The sequence below is a fragment of the Solanum lycopersicum genome, chromosome 7 (assembly GCF_036512215.1).
Source record: "Solanum lycopersicum chromosome 7, SLM_r2.1".
Classification (NCBI taxonomy): Eukaryota; Viridiplantae; Streptophyta; class Magnoliopsida; order Solanales; family Solanaceae; genus Solanum; species Solanum lycopersicum.
The window spans coordinates 56,507,267-56,532,155 of NC_090806.1; the positions used below are offsets into that span (position 1 = coordinate 56,507,267).

Here is a 24,889-nt window from a genome sequence, read left to right on the forward strand (position 1 = left end):
GTTGGACTAAGTTAACCATACAAAGTATACAAGATAAGCTTTATTATGACATGTATGATTTATATGATGATTTAGATATTGGAGATTAAATATGACTGCATATTGGCTAAGGCGATATGGTAAAAATTACAGGTTAAAAAAGATTAGATATCCAGATAAATTAAGCAAGCTTTTTAAAATATTATATAAAAGGATATGGTGAATAAAAATAAAAATACTAAAATAAAAAGAACTAAGATAGATAAAAAGGTAAGAAAAATATGGAAAAAATTAAGATCTTTATATACAGAATATGAACTATCACAACTAGTCAAAAAACATAATGATAGAAAAGATCAATTGATAAACATAATTTCAAAAACAAAATATAAATATGTCTGCTATTTGAAAAAACAGTATGAACAGAGAAATCTATAAACAACAATTAATAGAAGAAATAATGGAAAAAATGGCTGAAAAAGAACAAGAATTACAACATAGAAAAAGAAGGTTAGAAGAAAATACATTAGCATGAGTATGTAATAAATCAATACTAGCACAAAGAAAAAATATATTAATGTTAGAATTAGAATTAGATTGTCTTGAATATGAATTACAACATAATATAATACATAGATCATAATGAATAAAGAAGAATTTGCAGTAGACGAAAAAACATATGAAAACCAAGATGGAATGATAATAAAAATAGTATTTTCAAATTTAGGAAGAAGATACAAGAAAATAGGAAATAACTTATACTTAATGCTAGAAAAAGAAACAGCAAAATTAGAAGATAGTTTAACAGCTATGGTAAGAAAAACAAAAGAAAATGAAGAAATAGATAAATCAAGAGAAATTGAAAAAATAAAAACACAAGCAAAACAAGAAGTACAAAATTTAGAAGAAATAAAAAATACAAGAATAAGTGAATTAGAAAAAGAATTAGTTAGGTTAAAATTATTATATGAAAATAAACAAAAACAAAAAGATAAAGAGCTAGAATTAACAAATGAAATAAAACAAATGGAACAGAAACTAAATGAAGATCTAAAAGATCTAAATGAAGATATTGAAGTAAATGAAATAGACGGAAATGAAAATGACCAACAATCAGAAATAAGTGATATAAGTGAAACATATACAGAAATTCTAGAACAGATAAATAAACCAAAAAAATTAGAAATAAACACAGGAGATATGAATAGACCTAGTACGTCAAGAGTAAAACCCCCAGATAATAGTCCCAGAAATAGCCCTAGAAGTAGTCCTAGGTGGACACCACCAACTTATTATACAGAAAGCTATCAACAATCAGACAGAAATAATGCAATATGGAACAGTAGACTAAATAAAAATTGGACACCTAAACCAGCAAATGAACAATAAAATTTCTTAGATTTAGATTGTGTCGCAAATATAAATAAAGCAATATTGTTATGGATAGGAAATATGTCTAAACAGTTAATAGATAACAAAATAGAAACAGCGAAAACACCAAGATACGTAGAAAGAACATTCGTAGGAACAACAAAATTATGGATATAAAATCTACCCTCGGAAAGTTTAGAAGTACTTAGGAATGATAAGAAAATGGATGGATCCGCATCAGCAACAAATATAGATATACTAGATAAATATGAATCAGCAATAAGAAATGAATTTGGAGGCATGACTACAGATATAAGAGAACAAAATAGAGAAAAAATAATAAATAGACAACTTATGACAAAATTAGCTATATGTAAAATGTGTTACTTAGAAGAATATACTTGCGCATTTAAAGAATATTATTACAAAGCTAAATACAATTTAGACGAAGCAAAAGAAATAAGAAGACAATATTATACAAAATTACCAGAACCATTTAGTACAAACGTAATAAAAGATTGGAATAATGAAGGAATGGTAGATACTTTAGGATCTAGAATAAAATTTTTAAATCAATGGTTCATACAACTATGTGAAAACCAAAAAGAAAAATTAAAAATGGAAAAAGTATTAAATAAAAATTTATCATGTTGCAAAAATAAAATGGCACCACAATTTGGATGCACAACTAAAAAACAAAAATCTAAAAGATATAAAAATTATAGAAAAAACAAAACTATATATAAATATAAACAACCAAGACGGAGGTATTATGTAAAAAATCATAAAATAAAAAGACCATACAGACCAAAAAGAAAAATATCTCAATGTACTTGTTATAATTGTGGAAAGATAGGACACATAGCTAAAGATTGTAAATTACCCAAAAATTCAAAAAGAAAACAAATAGCAGAATTAATTATAGACAATGAAAAATATATGCAAATAGAGTACATAGATTATGAATTAAGTGAAAATGATAGTATATATGAAGTATCAGACATAGAAACTGAGAATGAAGAAGAAAATATTAACATAGATAATAACGAAACAGATGAAGAAATATAATGTCTGAAAATGAAATAAAAATAATATCTAAGGAAGAATATCAAGATGAAGAATCATCAGAACAGAAAATTATATTTGATAATATGATATTTGAACAAATAAAAGGAAAAGAATTAGATTTAAGTGTTAAACAAGTACTAGAAATACCTATTTTAAGAAATTGGTTTAAAAGACAAAGAAGAATACTATGTAGTTAGTCAAAAAGAACATATCATAGATTGTAAATACACAAGAGGAAAAGCATATATACCTATAATAAATAAAAGAATGATAAACAAAGAAATACAAGATATAAAAGCTAAAACACCAATTAAATATGTACATTTAGGAGGAACAGAAATATTAATAAAAGCCTGCTTTAGAGAAGGAATAGATACACCTATAGAAATATATTTGGCAGATGATAGAATTGTACACCCTATAGAAAAAAGCATAATTAGTGCAGTAAAAGGAAACTTAATATATCAAAAATTTAAGTTTACAATAAGTGCTAATTATACAGTATCATTAACAGATAAAAATATAGATAGATCATTAGTTCTATATTGGAAAATGTCTGGAATAGAACTAGCACCAGGGAGCAAATTATTTACAGCAAGATGTAAAAATTTATATATATTAACAACAAAGCATAAAATAACAGCAAGAAATAAAATTAATAAAATAAAAATAGAAAATCCTTTTGAAAAAATAATTACTGTAATAGACAATAATGACTATAGCTATAAAGAAATTGATATAGAAGAAGATTTAGAAATAGTAAAAGAAAGATTAAGCACTTCAAGCGTACCAAATACATTGACAAGAGCTACCTCATCAAGGATGAGTACATCTAAAAGAAAATATGAAATTCCACAAAGCTTATTAGATAAAGAAGAAATAACACCATATCATTATTTCATAACAGGAATAATAGACCAAAGAAAATATAAAATATTAATAAATACAGGACCAGAAGAAAATTATATAACAAGAGAGTTAGTATTAGAAGAAGAAATTATAAGAACAGGACATATATGCCCTGGACTACCTAGTGAGATAGTAAACACGAATGAAGAAACAACAGAAAAAGAAATAATTATTGGAGGAATACCCTTAGCAATACAATTTAAAATATACCAAGGAAATCATAATATTACATTAGGAATAAAATGGTTAGAAAAAGTCAAACCATACAATATAGAAAATGAACAATTAACAATAACTTGTCAAAATAAGAAAATAATTATAAAAAGGACAAAATGATTAATGAAAATATTTATACTTGCAAAAATTATAGTAGAAGGATATCACAATAGATATTATACCCCTATGATAGATACAGGAGCAGAAGCGAATATATGTAAATATAATTGCTTACCAGAAGATAAATGGGAAAAATTAAAAATACCTATGGTAGTAACGGGATTTAACAATGAAGGAAGTATGATTAAATACAAAGCAAAAAATATAAAAATACAAATATGGGATAAAATACTAACAATAGAAGAAATGTATAATTTTGAATTTACTACAAAAGATATGTTATTAGGAATGCCATTTCTAGATAGATATTATCCACACATAATAACAAAAATACATTGGTGGCTTACTACACCATGTGGAAATAAGATAGGAGTAAAAAGAGTAAATAATAAACAACGAAAACCTATGGAATGGATAAAAGGAAGTGAAAAGATAAACCAAGAAATGAAAAATATAAAAAATAAACAAATAACGCAATTAGAAATTATTATATTTGCTATAGACAAAGTCAAATTAATTAATGAACAACTAGAACAATTATATAGTGAAGATCCATTACAAGGATGGGAAAAACATAAAACAAAAGTAAAAATTGAATTAATAGATGAAAATAGTATAATAACACAGAAACCATTAAAATATAACTTTGATAATCTAGAAGAATTTAAAATACATATAAATGAATTGTTAGAAAATAATTACATACAAAAAAGCAATAGTAAACATACAAGTCCAGCATTTATAGTAATAAAACACAGTGAACAAAAAACAGGTAAAAGTAGAATGGTCATAGATTATCGTAATCTAAATGCTAAAACTAAAACATACAATTATCCTATACCAAACAAAATACTAAAAATAAGACAAATACAAAGATATAATTATTTTAGCAAATTTGACTGCAAATCAGGATTTTACCACCTAAAACTAGAAGAAGAATCCAAACAATTAACAGCATTCACAGTACCGCAAGGTTTCTATGAATGGAATGTTTTACCTTTTGGATATAAAAATGCACCAGGTAGATTCCAACATTTTATGGATAACTGTTTTAACCAACTAGAAAACTGTATTGTATATATAGATAACATATTGTTATATTCTAGAACACAAGATGAACATATAATATTATTGGAAAAATTTATATATATAGTAAAAAATACAGGTATAAGTTTGAGTAAAAGAAAAGCAGAAATTATGAAATCACAAATAGAATTTCTAGGAATACAAATAGATAAAAATGGAATAAAAATGCAAACACATATAGTACAAAAAATAATTAATATTGATGAAAATATAGATACAAAAAAGAAATTACAATCCTTTCTAGGATTAGTAAACCAGGTAAGAGAATATATACCAAAATTAGCAGAACATTTAAAACCATTACATAAAAAACTTAAAAAAGATGTAGAATATCATTTTGATAATAAAGATAAAAACATATAAAAATTATTAAGAATCTATGTAAAAAATTACCAAAATTATATTTTCCTGATGAAAATAAAATATTTACTTACATTGTTGAAACAAATTCGAGTGATCATAGTTACGGAGGAGTTTTAAAATACAAATATGAAAAAGAAAAAATAGAACACCATTGTAGATATTATTCAGGATCTTATACAGAAGCACAAATAAAATGGGAAATAAATAGAAAAGAATTATTCGCATTATATAAATGTTTGTTAGCATTTGAGCCATATATTGTTTACAATAAATTTATTGTAAGAACAGATAACACACAAGTAAAATGGTGGATAACGAAAAAGTTAGATGATTCAGTTACAACAAAGGAAATAAGGAGATTGATATTGAATATATTAAATTATACATTTACGATTGAGGTAATAAAAACTGACAAAAATATGATTGCAGACTACTTATCAAGACAGAGTTACACAGCCAGGACAAGATAATCTTATGGAAAACATACTCAAAACCCTAACTACACTTTGTACAAAAGTGGATAGTATGGGCTTGAGAATTCAAAAGCTAGAAGAAAATGTAGAATCTACAAGTCAGCAGCATGACTATAAACATGCGGAGCTACGTCGTTCGGCAGACGAAAAACAGCCAGAGCTAGAAGGAGAAGTTGGAAAACTCCGGAAAACCCATAACAATGTTTGTTCAGATACAGCTGCAGGTACAAGTAAAAGAACTAGTGAAAAACCAAAAAACACAAACTTAAACCAGTTATTTGCAAAACCATTTACCCAAAAACCATAAATGCAGATACCAGCAGAACCACAAACATCAACCTATGCAGTAAGCCTACAAAACGACAAAAAAAGATATAACTATATTACCCAATCTTACATTGAAAACATATACAAAATCCAAACATACCTAAACCTAAACCCAAGATCTATACAAACAAAAAATCCCGAAGAAGATTATATAACCCAGAAACTACAAGGATATAACAAACTTATTGCACAACCTAAGACTAACCCCAACCTAGTAAAAACATGTTATAACTACGGACTACTAAATACAGTATACACATATACCGGAGAAGAGATAGTAGGAATACCAGAATTACATAGAGCATTTCTAACATATAAAAGAATTACCAAAGGAAATTTATTCTATATAAAATGTTATACAGCACCAGCAGAGATATTATACAAGGAGATAAAATCACCAATACAGGTAATGAGATACCAAAAGTAGAAATACCTAATTTTTATGCAAATAAAAGAATAATTGGTATAGCTACGATTATACAAGAGCTAGCAAACAATTATTTAAATGGCAATGCTATTTGGAGCTATTATGCAAGAGATCAGATAATGATATATGCAAACTCCAAAGAACTAAGAAAATCAGATATGGACGAAGTTCAAAGATGGATTTTGTCATTATTACAACCAGAAGAACAACCATCTACGAGAGCTTTGAAGAAAGGATTTATTTCAGAAGAATTATTAGTAAGGTATTGCAAACTTATCAGCAACAAATATCCAGACCACAAATGCTCCAAATGCAACGGAGAAGACAATGTGATACCTACAGTTGATTTAGAATATAGATAAAAAAAATAAAGTTATTATTGTTTGGCTGAATAATAGCCATATGTATAAAGTATTATATGTATTATTGTGTCGGCTGAATATCAGCCATATGTATAAAGTAAGAGTCTTTTTATTTTTGTCGTCTTGCGTCGGCTGAAAAAAGCCAAATGTACAAAAATCATAAAGTAAATAGTTTGTCGGCCAATCATGTAAAAAGTTTGTCGGCCAATTATGTAAAGTAAATAGTATGACAGTGTAATTTATGTGTATAAATAGAGGAGCTTTCCTCATAAATAAGACACACCTTCATCCTTACATCTCTCATCTTTCTGAATACTCTCTCTTTACGCTTCCACCCCTCCATTGTTGTTCTTTTAGGTTGTTAATGGCTACATCCTAACCAAATACACATCATAGTTCATTCTTGTCTTGATCGATAAGAAGCAACAGTCGCAGCCAAGGAAGACAAACGAGCAACACTAAGTGCATCTTACGTATAACATGACAGTTCTCCATGAAAAAGGGAACCCATCTCCGAATACACCAAATATTTTGCATTTTTTTAAAAAAAAAGTTATGTTCCAAATAATTTTCTAACACACCTGATTGTTTGTACTGCGAATGCGATGCATCCCAGCATCCTTCTCATCTATCAGAGATCGAGCAAGCCTAAGCTCAGATTGCAATTGATCTCTCTGAAACAGAAATCTTTCAGCAGATAATAGCAAAACAGTAAAAGGATAACAAATACTGAGGTAAACTTCTACTTGGAAAGAAGAAATATCAGAGACAAGTAAATAACATCCGTTCTTTCTAAACAATCCCCTCCACTCATACTGATACAAAACCGGGGGAAATAACAGAAGAATATGAACTCAAAAGCAATGGTCACACCACATGTAAAGATCTATGAGGGAGTAGATTATAGTTCCATCAAGGCATGAGCTGTATGCAATGGCCTCCCACTTATGACAGATCCAAGATAAAACTCTCTCTTTTTCTTTTTTGAGACAACTGACAAGTAACAATTCTTTGCAATAAAAACTTAGCCGCCCCAGAAAAAGGTGTTTAGTTGGAAACTTTACAAGCATTGAAGGGGTGCCCAGAGCCCTATACAATTATTCTTAAAGAGTTTTAAAAGATACCAGGAGCACACACCCAAGTTAAGTTAATCCTTAAGACCTTAAAATACGAAATGCCATGATTAGAGCAACCCCATATGATGTTCTTATCTTTGATTAGATCTGTATTGATACTATACAAGTATCTTTCTGTAGTTTCTGTCACCTAATGTATGCTTAATTTCTCAAATTAAATTCAACAACAAGAACACCACATGTACGAGTCAAACTATGAAGCGTAATTGCATCCATAATGTCACGACCGGAATCTAGACCCCAGACGAGACCGGCGTCGTTGACCTCTCAGAGGTCGCAGACAAGCCTACTTACGTCATTCTTACTTTACATAGATTAATTTTAGCGGAAAATTTGGAATTTTTGATTCTTTAATCATACTTGCTGAACATTCTTAACATTTCGTAATCGTTCATCATCAACCATCTAACCTTTAAGAGATAAGCAACTGAAAGAAATAATTCATTAAATATTAATTGTATATCGGCCAAAATAGCACCAATACAAAGTCTGAACCAAAACAGGAAAGAAACGCTAGTGGAACATGCCCCACTAGCTCAACTCTAAAACTACGCTAGAATGTAAAACAGTAGCATCCTCGAAGGCATAAGGACCTACCAAACTCCGGATGAATGCTGACGTCCAGATAGCTGCAACAAAGAACTTGTAGCTCTACCGTACACCTGTGCCTGCACCTAAAAGTAGATGTTTGTATGGAATTAGTACACACTTGTACTAAGTATGGGTATATGCAAGCACACACCAGGGACATGCATGAGAAAGAATAGCTCTTTCCTAACAACATGATTTTTGGAAGTCAAGTCGGTGGACTTGCTAAAATGAGATTAGGAAGGTTATGCCACGAGAGTGACATGCATCATTATAGTTATTGTATGGCACACAACACATAATATCTTCATATAACACATAACATATAGCACATAGTTTCTTTCATATTGTTCATTCATATACCATGAGACCTTACTATCATAGACTTAACCTTAAGACTTCCCAAAATGAGGGCTCAACATATGGGACCTCAACTAGGGAGCCTTCTTCAGCAAACACAGAGCCTGCTTCATTCATTCGTTCGTATTTCATTTCAATTCATTCATAGGCCAGTGCGAACACCAGCTATACCTAGGATGTAGTTTAAGACTTCCATTGGGTTTGCTGTGCAATGATCAGGAATGACCTAATGTCATTACCTAAATCTAGCTCACCTCTTGATTATCCTATCCTAACACCTTCGGTATCATTCATTTCTTTATATGATTCATTTGAGGCTGGCCTCATTCATTCATTGGGAACTTTAACTTTAACCGACATAGATCATGTGAGCATCATGAAATCCAGTGTCTTCCCCACACCGAAAAGAGGTGGAATCACCGGCCAAAGCGATTCAATAACATGCTAGCGTATATGGGAATTTAACCCCGCCAGATCCCTATAGTGGCAATATAGGTTCAAAGACTAGGAGATGTATGGAGACCCATACCCGGCAAGCCGGACAGTCTCATCTCATGAGAGTTACGTGAACCTCCGCCCTTCCCGAAAGAAGGCATCACCGCTCATAGCTAGCCTATCGGTGCTCAGTATAAAGTTCCATTACATCCAACTCATACATCATGGAAGTTGTCTTCTAGTATGAGGGCATCATAGCTCAATAGATGATTTCTCATCTCATTATTAGTATTAAGATTTTTAAACTCAATATTTTTCATTAAAGTATTTATAGAGACTGGTCTCTTCATTATCTTACACCCTCATTGATGAATACGTATTGGTAACATTTACTTAGGCTCGTTTGAGATTGCTCTCTCCATATACATTAGCCTCACATCATGATTGTCACCACATTCTTCATTTCATTACGTACATCTTAGGTTCACTTATTTTTTTGAACGTATGTTAAACTTATGTGTCTATACATACAAGCCATGGGGCTTCGTTTATAGTTCGTTAAGTGATTCTTATTTTCCTAAGATTATGTATTACAAGACTTATGTATCTTGTATATATACCAAGATCTTGATTTTTGATCAAAGTAGATTACATTATTCTTGAATATTTTACTCACGTATGACTTATGTATCAATACGGAGGTTTGGGCACGAGAACCCAAATTTTGAATTATTTGGATATCATTTATATTTTTCATTGATTTTTTGTTCTAATATTCATAAATTTAGAACTCTAAGTTAAGTCTCAACATTTTCGTGAAATAATAAATTTTTTTATTTTAATTAGAATTCTAAATTAAATTTCAATCATTTAGATGAAAGAATAATTTTCTAATTTAATTAGAATTCCAATTTAAATCTCAATATTTACATAAAAGAATTAATATTCTATTTTTAATTAAAATTCTAAATTAAATCTCAATGTTTACATAAGAGAATTAATTTTTTTAACTTTAATTAGAATTTTAATTTATTATTATTATTATTTTTAATTACATTCGCTTGAATAGGGAGGTTGTGGGTTCGAACCCCCACAGCCCCCTTTATTTTTCTCTTATTTTCGCTGGAAATGGAGGCTGTGAGGTGGTGGGTTCGAACCCCCACAGCCTCACCTTTATTTCCTTAATATTTGTACCCCTCCCTTCAACTCTGAGGTCGTGGGTTCGATCCCCACGCCTCACATCCCTTTTTATTCCTTTTTTTTTTCGCGAACTGGGGGTCGTGGGTTCGATCCCCGCCCCCAGCATTCCCTTTTAAATCTTTTTTTTTTTTTGCGCGTGGCTGGGGTCGCGAGTTCGATCCCTGCCAGCCCCATTTTTTTTTTTTTAATTAAGGCATGCTGCAGGGAGGTCCTGGGTTCGATCCCTGCAGGCCTCAAAACTTTTTTTTTTAATTCTTTTGATGTTCAAAAAATTTCCAGATTCTTTTAAAGTCTGTTTTCAAGTTCTGGAAATTTATTCTACGATTTTTCTTCACTTTTTCATCAAGTTTAACATTAATTGTTAGGGAAATTTCATGGTTCATTCATAATGTTTTAATTACACATTATATTTTTTTTTTATAGATTCGTCTAACCAAGAATTACTCCCTCAATCAAGCCACCTAACATTTCATATGAACTTCACGTCTTACCCCATTTTATTCACGAAAAATATACAATCATATTACATTAAACTTTTGGAGCATTACATAAAGAACCTCATTCACTGTAACATACTTACACATAATTTCAAGAAAAACATGGTTGCCTTTCATACGATTCCAAGTACACAAACATAATCATATTCATCGCGAAAACATAATATACACCTAAATCTACCAGCAATCATACCCAACCTAAAATTCATTGGGAGCTAGTGACAGGGGCATGCAACGGGAAACAGCCTTAGTTTCGAGATGAATAACTTGAATCGTAAGGGGCCTCTTGGGAAAGGAGCCAAGAGAGAAGAAACCCATACCTTAATCGATGTTCAAACTTTAATGTTGCTGCCCGGAAAACTCCTCCAAACCACTCCCAATTCACTTCAACGCACACCTCTCTCGACGAACCTCTCTTAGCCTTGACGTTTTGATTACTTATTTTCTTTTACTTGAAAATTTTTTGTGAGTTTTTCAAGCATGAAAACTGTTGATATTTTTGGCAGAAATAATGTGATGAAGATGGAGAACGTGAGAAAGAGAGTTAAGGAGCGTGAGAGAGAGAGGACTATTTGGATTAGGAGACTAATTCAAAAATCAGTCAAATAATAAATAAATACAAATCTGTTTTTGATTTATTTATTTATTTATTCATTTAAAACGTGAAAGGACAATTACGCCCTTTAAATACTTATTTATTCTTATTTATATAAATTTTTTTTTTGAATCGTTACATTATCCCCCCCTTAGGAACATTCGTCCCCGAATGACACTACCATTACACCTCATAATGCCAATCAGATCATAACTTAATTGCTATGTACAATCAGCCAATAGCAACAAATACGAAGAGATAAGGAACTATAGTCTTATGAGTAGGAAGCCTAACCTCAAGAGTTGAAAAGATGTGGATATCGGGATCTCATGTCGGCCTCGGCCTCCCACGTAGCACCCTCAACAAGATGGTTTCTCCATAATACCTTCACTGTGGCAATCTCCTTGTTCCTTAGCCGCTTGACCTGTCTGTCTAAGATTTCAACAGGTATTTCCTCATAGGACAAGTCTTCACCAACCCCCAAACCTTCTACAGGTAGGATTGATGCTGGATCACCTAGGCACTTCTTCAACATAGAGACATGAAAGACTGGATGAACAGAAGCTAGCTCCGCAGGCAATGCTAACTCATAGGCCACCTCACCCACGCGTTGTAGGATCTCATATGGCCCCACATATCTCGGACTAAGCTTCCCTTTTCTACCAAATCTCATCACCCCTTTCATAGGAGATATCTTCAAGTAGACCTGGTCACCAACGTTAAATTCTAAGGGTCGTTTTCTGTTGTCTGCATATGATTTTTGTCGGCTGTAAGCAGTAGACAACCTGTCCCTAATCAGTCTAACTTTCTCCAAGGCCTCATGAATGATCTCTGGACCCAAAATAGATGACTCTCCAACCTCGAACCACCCAACTGGAGATCTACACCTCCTACCATACAATGCCTCAAACGGTGCCATCCCAATGCTGGAGTGATAGCTATTATTATACGAGAACTCTATCAAAGGTAGATGGTCATCCCAATTACCTCTAAAGTCGATCACACACGCCCTTAACATGTCCTCCAATGTCTGAATAGTGCGCTCTGCCTGCCCATCTGTCTGAGGATGAAAGGCAGTGCTAAGTTTCACCTGCGTGCCTAAGCTTTTCTGGAAAGATCTCCAAAAATGTGAAGTAAACTGAGCTCCTCTATCTGAAATAATAGACAAAGGGATCCCATGCCATCTCACAATCTCATCAATGTAAAGTCTCGCGTAATCCTCGGCCCTGTAAGTAGACTTCACAGGGATAAAGTGGGCAGACTTAGTCAATCTGTCCACAACAACCCATATAGAGTCATGCTGCCTCCTAGTCCTCGGAAGACCAACTACGAAGTCCATATTAATGGCCTCCCATTTCCAAGTCGGAACCTCAATGATCTGAGTCAGACCACCAGGCTTAAGATGCTCTGCCTTAACCTGCTGACAATTAGGACACTTAGCCACACAGTCTGCAATATCCCTCTTCATGCCATCCCACCAATAAATCTGCTTAAGATCATGATACATTTTTGTGGAACCTGGATGTATGGAATATCTGGACCCATGGGCCTCTGTAACAATCTTGGTCCGTAAATCATCTACATCTGGTACGCACAACCGGTTCTTGTATCTAAGTATGCCATCATCTCCCAAAGCAAAAGACTCATTCATTTTTAACAACACTGAGTCCTTCATCTCCATCAACACCGGATCAAGATGCTGACCCTTCTTGACTTCCACTATCAGGGATGATTCAGAACTAGGGTGAACTGAAACACCTCCACTAGTAGAGTCAACCAACCGCACACCCAGTCTGGCCAGTCTGTGTACCTCTTTCACTAGCTCCTTCTTCTCATCCTCAACGTGGGCTGTACTCCCCATGCTCATCCTGCTCAAAGCATCAGCCACAACATTAGCCTTACCTGGATGATAGTGCACATTCATGTCATAATCCTTCAGCAGTTCCAACCATCTGCGTTGTCGTAGATTCAGCTCCCTCTGCGTGAACACGTACTGGAGACTCTTATGATCTGTGAACACATCCACATGTACTCCATAAAGATAATGCCTCCACAGCTTCAATGCAAACACCACAGCTGCCAACTCCAAGTCATGAGTGGGATAATTCTTTTCATGAACCTTGAGCTGTCTGGAAGCATAGGCTATCACCTTACCAGCCTGCATAAGAACACATCCCAAACCAACCCTAGATGCATCACAATAGACAGTGTAATTCTCGCCACTCTTAGGCAGAGTAAGCACTGGGGCTGAAGTGAGTCTGTCCTTGAGCTCCTGGAAACTCTTCTCACAAGTCTCCGTCCATTCATACTTGGATTTCTTCTTTGTCAAGGCTGTAAGTGGGGCAGCAATGGAAGAAAATCCCTCCACGAACCTGCGGTAGTAACCAGCCAATCCCAGAAAGCTACGGATATCGGTGGGTGTAAGAGGCTTTGGCCACTTCTTAACGGCTTCAGTCTCTCTGGGGTCCACTTCTACACCTTGATCGGACACAACATGGCCCAGGAAGGTCACTGACCTCAGCCAGAATTCACACTTGCTGAATTTGGCATACAACTGATGATGTCTAAGTACCTGCAAGGTTAGTCTCAAATGCTGTGCATGCTCTTCCTTGGTCTTAGAGTAGATGAGAATGTCATCAATGAATACTATGACGAAAGAGTCAAGGTATTCACGGAAGACTCTGTTCATGAGGTCCATAAATGCAGCAGGTGCATTCGTGAGACCGAATGACATAACCAAGAATTCATAATGACCATATCGGGTACGAAAAGCTGTCTTTGGGACATCCCCATCCCTAACCCTAAGCTGGTGATACCCTGAACGAAGATCAATTTTAGAGAAGAAACTAGACCCTTGGAGCTGATCGAACAAATCATCAATTCTGGGGAGTGGATACTTATTCTTTATAGTGACTTTGTTGAGCTGCCGATAATCGATACACATTCTAAGGGTCCCATCCTTCTTCTTTACAAACAACACTGGAGCGCCCCAAGGGGATATGCTCGGTTGAATGAAACCCTTATCAGTGAGATCTTTTAACTGCAGCTTCAACTCCTTGAGTTCTGCTGGAGCCATTCTATAAGGAGGAATCGAGATTGGTTTAGTATCGGGTTCTAAATCGATACCAAAGTCAATCTCTCGAAGGGGAGGGACTCCAGGCAAATCTTCAGGAAACACATCTAGGAATTCATTTACCACAGGCACTGAGTCTATGGAAGGAACGTCATGATCTAAGTCATTAACACTCACAAGATGACATAGTAACCCTTTGGCCATCATTTTATTGGCCTTAAGATTTGAAATCAAGGGGTTAGGGCGAGTCGGATTGTACCCCTCCCAGACTAACTCTTCTTCATTAGGGAAACGAAACCTCACCACTCTACTACGACAGTCCAAGCAAGCATAATGGCTGTGAAGCCAATCCATGCCAAGAATAATATCAAAATCATGCATGGGTAACTCAATCAAGTTTGCACACATAGCCCTGCCACTCACAACTATTGGGCAATTCTGGTATACCCTATCAGCTTTCACATTTTCTCCTAAAGGCGTACTAACCACTATAGGATCATGCAGGACTTCAGGTAGTACTTTAAAAGTAAGGGCAAGTAGAGGAGTCACAAAGGAAAGCGTAGACCCTGGATCAAGTAAGGCATAAACAGAAGTTGAGAATATTTGCAGCATACCTGTGACCACATCAGCGGACTTCTCCTGCTCCTCCCTACCTTTCAAGGCATAAAATCTGTTCCTCTTGGGAGGCTCGGCTGCTGCTGCACCCTGTGGGGTAGGCCTAGGCTGAGCATTACCCCCAGCCTGACCTCTGTTCTGGGGACAATCTCTGACCATGTGTCCACTCTTACCACAACCAAAGCAGGCATTAGTGCCCTGCCTGCATTCCCCAAGGTGAGTTCGGCCGCACTTAGTACAAGCCTTCCTTGGGCGCTGCATCTCACCTCCATTGCCCCTCTTGGGTTCGGGTCTGCCTCCTCTAGGTGTTGTATTTCTCTGAGGGTCAGAATTACCAGCACTCTGTTGCCCCTTCTTAAATTTGGGCTGCTCGCGGACGCCAAAATTATTTCTATGGCCTCCATGGCTGGGACCTGCCTGATCTTGAGGCCTAGGCCTCCTAACATCACGTACACCTCTCCTCTTTCGGCTGTCCTCTACCTGCTGGACATGCATCATTAATCTAGAAAGGTCCATATTATCATGGAGCATCGCAGCCCGACAATCCTCCTCCAGGTCTCCATTGATTCCTGTGAGGAATCTGCTCATCTCCTCCCTGCTGGTAGAAACCAAGGGAGTAGCATACCTGGATAATTTCAACAAAGTTAAGTACTCTCATCATTCTTGTTATCAAATACTAAGGGAAGTACATACCTTGATAACTTCACAAACTTCAGGGAATACTCCCTGACAGTCATGGATCCTTGCTTGAGGTTGATGAACTCCTCAACCTTGGCCTCTTTCATCTCTCTAGGGAAGAACCTTTCCAAAAATGCTGTCTTGAACAGCTCCCAGGTGACTGGCACCTCTCCTAGGACACGGTTATCTCGCCACATTTTGCACCAAGTCTGTGCAACATCTTTGAGCTGGTAGGAAGCCAACTCAGCCTTCTCAATATCAGTGGCCCCCATGGCCACCAGTATCTTATGCAACTCGTCTATAAATTCCTGAGGATCTTCTGAAGTCTTAGCCCCTGTGAAAATTGGAGGATTCATCCTCGTGAAGTCTCGCAGTCTGTCAGCTATGCTACGAACCGGTGGGTTTTCCCTTAGAACATCCTGCCGGTTGACTTGGGCAGTCATAGCTTGGGCTTGCATTGTGATGGCCTGTGCCATCTGGGCTAGAGATGCCCTCACCTCCGCATCAGTCAACCCAGCTGGGTTAACAGGCATAGCCACTCCTTCAGCTGGAGCCTGGGGTGGATTCTGATTACCCCTAGCTGCAGCTGCTCCCGTCCTCCGACCCTTAGTCCTCCAAGTATTCATTCTCTGAAAAACAACAAGATTGATGTTAGACACGTTCATAACACCAAGAATTCAAACATTAGGATAAGCACGATAAGATCAGAAAAAGGGAAGTTTTTCCTACGCATCATGCAGTCTCTAATCCAGGATAGTGGTGCACTTCACTACCATGACTTAGAAACTACTCAATGTGGTTGATGTGAACTCATTATTCTAGGAATTTAACCTAGCGCACTGATACCAACTTTGTCACGACCGGAATCTAGACCCCAGACGAGACCGGCGTCGTTGACCTCTCAGAGGTCGCAGACAAGCCTACTTACGTCATTCTTACTTTACATAGATTAATTTTAGCGGAAAATTTGGAATTTTTGATTCTTTAATCATACTTGCTGAACATTCTTAACATTTCGTAATCGTTCATCATCAACCATCTAACCTTTAAGAGATAAGCAACTGAAAGAAATAATTCATTAAATATTAATTGTATATCGGCCAAAATAGCACCAATACAAAGTCTGAACCAAAACAGGAAAGAAACGCTAGTGGAACATGCCCCACTAGCTCAACTCTAAAACTACGCTAGAATGTAAAACAGTAGCATCCTCGAAGGCATAAGGACCTACCAAACTCCGGATGAATGCTGACGTCCAGATAGCTGCAACAAAGAACTTGTAGCTCTACCGTACACCTGTGCCTGCACCTAAAAGTAGATGTTTGTATGGAATTAGTACACACTTGTACTAAGTATGGGTATATGCAAGCACACACCAGGGACATGCATGAGAAAGAATAGCTCTTTCCTAACAACATGATTTTTGGAAGTCAAGTCGGTGGACTTGCTAAAATGAGATTAGGAAGGTTATGCCACGAGAGTGACATGCATCATTATAGTTATTGTATGGCACACAACACATAATATCTTCATATAACACATAACATATAGCACATAGTTTCTTTCATATTGTTCATTCATATACCATGAGACCTTACTATCATAGACTTAACCTTAAGACTTCCCAAAATGAGGGCTCAACATATGGGACCTCAACTAGGGAGCCTTCTTCAGCAAACACAGAGCCTGCTTCATTCATTCGTTCGTATTTCATTTCAATTCATTCATAGGCCAGTGCGAACACCAGCTATACCTAGGATGTAGTTTAAGACTTCCATTGGGTTTGCTGTGCAATGATCAGGAATGACCTAATGTCATTACCTAAATCTAGCTCACCTCTTGATTATCCTATCCTAACACCTTCGGTATCATTCATTTCTTTATATGATTCATTTGAGGCTGGCCTCATTCATTCATTGGGAACTTTAACTTTAACCGACATAGATCATGTGAGCATCATGAAATCCAGTGTCTTCCCCACACCGAAAAGAGGTGGAATCACCGGCCAAAGCGATTCAATAACATGCTAGCGTATATGGGAATTTAACCCCGCCAGATCCCTATAGTGGCAATATAGGTTCAAAGACTAGGAGATGTATGGAGACCCATACCCGGCAAGCCGGACAGTCTCATCTCATGAGAGTTACGTGAACCTCCGCCCTTCCCGAAAGAAGGCATCACCGCTCATAGCTAGCCTATCGGTGCTCAGTATAAAGTTCCATTACATCCAACTCATACATCATGGAAGTTGTCTTCTAGTATGAGGGCATCATAGCTCAATAGATGATTTCTCATCTCATTATTAGTATTAAGATTTTTAAACTCAATATTTTTCATTAAAGTATTTATAGAGACTGGTCTCTTCATTATCTTACACCCTCATTGATGAATACGTATTGGTAACATTTACTTAGGCTCGTTTGAGATTGCTCTCTCCATATACATTAGCCTCACATCATGATTGTCACCACATTCTTCATTTCATTACGTACATCTTAGGTTCACTTATTTTTTTGAACGTATGTTAAACTTATGTGTCTATACATACAAGCCATGGGGCTTCGTTTATAGTTCGTTAAGTGATTCTTATTTTCCTAAGATTATGTATTACAAGACTTATGTATCTTGTATATATACCAAGATCTTGATTTTTGATCAAAGTAGATTACATTATTCTTGAATATTTTACTCACGTATGACTTATGTATCAATACGGAGGTTTGGGCACGAGAACCCAAATTTTGAATTATTTGGATATCATTTATATTTTTCATTGATATTTTGTTCTAATATTCATAAATTTAGAACTCTAAGTTAAGTCTCAACATTTTCGTGAAATAATAAATTTTTTTATTTTAATTAGAATTCTAAATTAAATTTCAATCATTTAGATGAAAGAATAATTTTCTAATTTAATTAGAATTCCAATTTAAATCTCAATATTTACATAAAAGAATTAATATTCTATTTTTAATTAAAATTCTAAATTAAATCTCAATGTTTACATAAGAGAATTAATTTTTTTAACTTTAATTAGAATTTTAATTTATTATTATTATTATTTTTAATTACATTCGCTTGAATAGGGAGGTTGTGGGTTCGAACCCCCACAGCCCCCTTTATTTTTCTCTTATTTTCGCTGGAAATGGAGGCTGTGAGGTGGTGGGTTCGAACCCCCACAGCCTCACCTTTATTTCCTTAATATTTGTACCCCTCCCTTCAACTCTGAGGTCGTGGGTTCGATCCCCACGCCTCACATCCCTTTTTATTCCTTTTTTTTTTCGCGAACTGGGGGTCGTGGGTTCGATCCCCGCCCCCAGCATTCCCTTTTAAATCTTTTTTTTTTTTGCGCGTGGCTGGGGTCGCGAGTTCGATCCCTGCCAGCCCCATTTTTTTTTTTTTAATTAAGGCATGCTGCAGGGAGGTCCTGGGTTCGATCCCTGCAGGCCTCAAAACTTTTTTTTTTAATTCTTTTGATGTTCAAAAAATTTCCAGATTCTTTTAAAGTCTGTTTTCAAGTTCTGGAAATTTATTCTACGATTTTTCTTCACTTTTTCATCAAGTTTAACATTAATTGTTAGGGAAATTTCATGGTTCATTCATAATGTTTTAATTACACATTATATTTTTTTTTTATAGATTCGTCTAACCAAGAATTACTCCCTCAATCAAGCCACCTAACATTTCATATGAACTTCACGTCTTACCCCATTTTATTCACGAAAAATATACAATCATATTACATTAAACTTTTGGAGCATTACATAAAGAACCTCATTCACTGTAACATACTTACACATAATTTCAAGAAAAACATGGTTGCCTTTCATACGATTCCAAGTACACAAACATAATCATATTCATCGCGAAAACATAATATACACCTAAATCTACCAGCAATCATACCCAACCTAAAATTCATTGGGAGCTAGTGACAGGGGCATGCAACGGGAAACAGCCTTAGTTTCGAGATGAATAACTTGAATCGTAAGGGGCCTCTTGGGAAAGGAGCCAAGAGAGAAGAAACCCATACCTTAATCGATGTTCAAACTTTAATGTTGCTGCCCGGAAAACTCCTCCAAACCACTCCCAATTCACTTCAACGCACACCTCTCTCGACGAACCTCTCTTAGCCTTGACGTTTTGATTACTTATTTTCTTTTACTTGAAAATTTTTTGTGAGTTTTTCAAGCATGAAAACTGTTGATATTTTTGGCAGAAATAATGTGATGAAGATGGAGAACGTGAGAAAGAGAGTTAAGGAGCGTGAGAGAGAGAGGACTATTTGGATTAGGAGACTAATTCAAAAATCAGTCAAATAATAAATAAATACAAATCTGTTTTTGATTTATTTATTTATTTATTCATTTAAAACGTGAAAGGACAATTACGCCCTTTAAATACTTATTTATTCTTATTTATATAAATTTTTTTTTTGAATCGTTACACATAAGATGAGAAACTTGTCAAATTGACGATAAACAAGAAGATGACTCTTTATATATAGTGGTGTGCTATGCCTCTACGTACATATGGTACATGATTTTTCTCTATGCTGTGAAATAACTTCAGTTTGCATATCAAAGATCAAAAAATCAAGACACATATAACTTCATTTTCAGCATGTCTGTGAAATAACTTCAGTTTGCATATCAAAGATCAAAAAATCAAGTCGAGTATGGTGGCTAGACTTTTTATCTCCTCGTCACTGTCATGAGACTTAGTACTCTGTCCATGAAGAAAGAACTTCTTTTCAATAGTTGTTTCAGCGGAGGGACTCAATACTCTCAAACTTTGATGCCATAAAGAAAGAAAAGAGAAGATTTCTCATAGTAATAAAAAATTCAATAATTAGAAGTCTCAAATCTCAATATCCAGACTCTGATATCACAAGGAAAAAAATAAGAGAAGACAGTTACAAATCTGTAAATTTCAATATTCAAAGGCGGAATTCCATACGCTAACTAAGAAAAAGAAAAGAAGAAGATTTTAATGGAACAGTGAGCAAGTGAACAGTAATGTAATGCTTAGAAAAGGAATTCAATACTCAACTCTAATACCATGAAAAGAATGAGCTCCGTGAAGGTGACAAAAATTTCAATTAGAAGAGCTGAGGAGGAACTCAATATGGGACTGCAATGTCATGAGGAAAAAGACGAGACAGAGAAGTTTTATGTGAAAAATGACCACCATGATGGTTTGGAGGAGACAGTGTTCTTAGAATGACGAAAACAAGTATGATGATATTAGAGCATTCATCGAAAATAAGAATTGCCACCAGAATAATCACTAGAAACAGACAAGAATATTATTATTTTTTAAAACTTTGACCAACCAGACAATGTAAGGTAGAAGTTGCTCGAGTCTCTACCTAGATTGTAACAGCTTTTACCATTTGTAAAAAGAAGAGAAAATGCAACATATTCAATGGTATTCTATTATTTTCGCCTTACATAAGTTCTGCATGACATATGAAACTAGACATTTATAACTTTATTAATTTTCTCTGACTTTCAGCAATAATAAAAATGCAAACATGCTCATGACTAAACTATGCGGATATTGAACTTGGATATACAAGTTCAATTTTTTTATCAAGAGAGCTATACAGACAAGTCTGTTTTTTAAAGCAATTGGTTAATGGTTTACATGTTAGTTCTGGTAGTTCCATCTCTACAGACACTTAGTTTTGTAAGAAAGTTGTGGATACAAAAGACCACATGCTAAAAACAATACCTCAGCAGAAAGTGTGCGCAATTCTTGGTCTCGAGCAGCCAGTAAATGGGCCAGATCAACCTGCAGAACCAAGCAGCTGATCATTTTCATTACTACACACTAACAATTGAGTGATTACTATACAAAGATGGTTGTTTTTCATTACTGAACAATTCCAGTCAACGAGCTAAAATAGCATTAGCTTCCAAATTATCATCTTACGGAATTGTTAGAATAGAAATAAGTATTTATAAGTATTTCCTACTTAGAATAGGAATAGGAATAATAATAGAAATAGGAATAGGAATAGGAATCCTAGTCGGAAAAGGGTTCCAATGTAGTGTCTATAAATAGGGTCTCAATGTAACAATTAAGATACACAATTCAATAATATTCTTCCAATATATTTCTCACATGGTATCAGAGCATTGGTGAGAATTTCAAGTCACCAGTGTCAAATTTCGGTGAAGACGGTGGGACTGATTTGTGTCATCTTTCATTCTGAAGTTGTTGTGCAAAACACAACACCTTCACGAGGCTCGGGAAGCTCAGGTGACCAAACACCAGCCAGACCCACCGGAATATACCCTACCACGCGTCCCCACGCGCCGATCGGAGGTGGGAATTTTCTGACGAGATCTGCTCACGCGCCGACGCGTGAGTGCTGTTCCGGCCATTTTTTTTCGCGTTATTTTTTTCCGTTGGGTTGCCCCGTATTTCCGACCAGAACCTGGGCATTTTTCTCCAGATCTGATCACCGGAGTTAGGGTTCCAGTGATTTTCAGGCAGTTTCCGGTGAAATCAGAACTTTTAGGCTACTTTAGCTAGATTCCGGTAGTTTCCAGCAAGTTTTTTACTCTTTTCAAGCCAAAATAAGTAAATAAATAAATAAAAATATGTCTTTCGGGTGTGATGTTTTTGGCTCCAAAAATACCGGGATTAGAAGTTCAAGCCTTACAATCACTTCAGAGCCATTAATGGGAAGTTCAAACTATTAAGCTTGGGCTTCTTCAGGTGAGTTGTGGTGCAAGGGCCAAGATGTTCAAGATCACTTAACAAACAATGCTTGTGTCATAGATGAAAAGAAAAAGTCTAGTGACGATGGTGCAAAAGCCAAAGCACAATGGGAGAAAGTGGATGCCCAATTATGTAGTCTCCTTTGACGCTCTATTGATTCTAAGTTGATGCCCTTATTTCGCCCATTCCAGACATGTTATTTAGCTTGGGAAAAGGTACGTGCTTTATACACTAATAACATATCTCAATTCTATGATGTGATATCTCGGATAACCAACTTAAAGAAACAAGAATCTGATATGCCTACTTACTTGGGACAAGTACAGGCAGTCATGGTGGTATTTGAAACATTGAGGCCTATCACTATAAACGTGGACAAGCAACAAGAGCAAAGACAGACATCCATTTATTACTTTAACCAATGGGATCTAGACAAAACCAAAAGGGGTTGGAAAAGCCAAACCCCTATCTTCTGTCACCCTTTTTATGTCTATGGTTCTCCTTTTAGTCTAGCATCTGTTAGTCGTTTTACGAAAGCCCAACATTGTAGCATAACCTTTTTTGATGATTTTTTTCTCATGTAGGACCGCAGTTTGGGACAGATGATTGGAACAGGACATGAATCACAAGGCCTTAACTATCTTACCTCTTCAAATTCCTTAACAACATGCTCCTGTTACAGATCCCCTAGATCTAATTCACAAACGTTTGGGACATCCAAGTCTATCCAAAGTGCAAAAGATGGTGCCTAGTTTGTCTAGTTTATCTACAATAGATCGTGAGTCGTGTCAACTTGGGAAACACACTCATGCTACGTTTCTCATAGCACTGAGGGTCGTTTAGAGACTATTTTTTCATTAGTTCATTCTGATATTTGGGGTCCTAGTAGAGTAGGTTCCACCTTAGGATTTCGTTATTTTGTTAGTTTTATTGATGATTATTCAAGATGTACTTGGGTTTTTTTAATGAAAGATCGTTCTGAGTTATTTTCTATTTTCCAAAGTTTCTTTGCTGAAATACAAAATCAATTTGGGGTTTCTATTCGTACTTTTAGTAGTGATAATGCCTTAGAATACTTATCCTTTCAATTTCGGGAGTTTATGACTCACCAAGGCATTATTCACCAGACTACTTATCCATATATGTCACGACCGGAATCTAGACCCCAGACGAGACCGGCGTCGTTGACCTCTCAGAGGTCGTAGACAAGCCTACTTACGTCATTCTTACTTTACATAGATTAATTTTAGCGGAAAATTTGAAATTTTTGATTCTTTAATCATACTTGCTGAACATTCTTAACATTTCGTAATCGTTCATCATCAACCATCTAACATTTAAGAGATAAGCAACTGAAAGAAATAATTCATTAAGTATTAATTGTATATCGGCCAAAATAGCACCAATACAAAGTTTGAACCAAAACAGGAAAGAAACGCTAGTGGAACATGCTCCACTAGCTCAACTCTAAAACTACGCTAGAATGTAAAACAGTAGCATCCTCGAAAGCATGAGGACCTACCAAACTCCGGATGAATATTGACGTCCGGATAGCTGCAACAACGAACCTGTAGCTTTAGCGTCCACCTGTGCCTGCACCTAAAAGTAGATGTTCGTATGGAATTAGTACACACTTGTACTAAGTATGGGTATATGCAAGTACACACCAGGGACATGCATGAGAAAGAATAGCTCTTTCCTAACAACATGATTTTTGGAAGTCAAGTCAGTGAACTTGCCAAATTGAGATTGGGAAAGTTATGCCATGAGAGTGACATGCATCATTATAATTATCGTACGGCACACAAAACATAACATATTCATATAGCACATAACATATAACACATACTTTCTTTCATATTATTCATTCGTATACCATGAGACCTTATTATCATAGACTTAACTTTAAGACTTTCCAAAATGAGGGCTCAAACATATGGGACCTCAACTAGGGAGCCTTATTTAGCAAACACAGAGTCTGCTTCACTCATTCATTCGTATTTCATTTCAATTCATTCATAGGCCAGTGCGAACACCAGCTATACCTAGGATGTAGTTTAAGACTTTCATCGGGTTTGCTGTGCAATGATCAGGAATGACCTAATGTCATTACCTGAATCTAGCTCACCTCTTGATTATCCTATCCTAACACCTTCGGTATCATTCATTTCTTTATATGATTCATTTGAGGCTAGCCTCATTCATTCATTGGGAACTTTAACTTTAACCGACATAGATCATGTGAGCATCAAGAAATCCAGTGTCTTCCCCACACCGAA

General features: G+C 35.5%; 1 pseudogene; it reads right to left on the minus strand.

The window, feature by feature from the left end:
* Positions 1 to 24,889, minus strand: part of LOC109120708 (protein FIP1-like) — a 48,033-nt pseudogene that overhangs the window by 1,367 nt on the left and 21,777 nt on the right.